At 39.3% G+C, this 328-nt stretch overlaps 1 protein-coding gene across 1 annotated transcript in view; it reads left to right on the forward strand.

The window, feature by feature from the left end:
- The window catches only part of LOC107700269 (general vesicular transport factor p115-like), a 20387-nt gene that overhangs the window by 17089 nt on the left and 2970 nt on the right, over nt 1-328 (forward strand). The gene's annotated exons all lie outside the window — the stretch shown is intronic.

A 328-nucleotide genomic window follows, 5' to 3' on the forward strand; every position in this document is an offset into this window, starting at 1 on the left:
TGAGTGAGTGAGTGTGTGCGTGCGTGCGTGCGTTTGTGAGTGCGTGCGCGTGCGTGCGAGTGAGTGTGTGTGTGTGAGTGCGTGTGGGGGTCATTGGTATGATTCTTTTTTTTTTAATGTTGCAATACGTCTCTTCTGCTCATCAAGGCTGTTTATTTGATCAAAAATGCGTTAAAAACAGTGAAATATTTGTAGAATTTAAAACAGCTGTTTTCTCTGTGAATATCTGTTAAACTGTAATTTATTCCTGTGACATAAAGCTGAATTTTCAGCATCATTACTCCAGTCTTCAGTGTCACATGATCTTCAGAAATCATTCTAATATGCT

Source organism: Sinocyclocheilus anshuiensis, unplaced genomic scaffold (genome assembly GCF_001515605.1).
Source record: "Sinocyclocheilus anshuiensis isolate Anshui unplaced genomic scaffold, SAMN03320099.WGS_v1.1 scaffold326, whole genome shotgun sequence".
Classification (NCBI taxonomy): Eukaryota; Metazoa; Chordata; class Actinopteri; order Cypriniformes; family Cyprinidae; genus Sinocyclocheilus; species Sinocyclocheilus anshuiensis.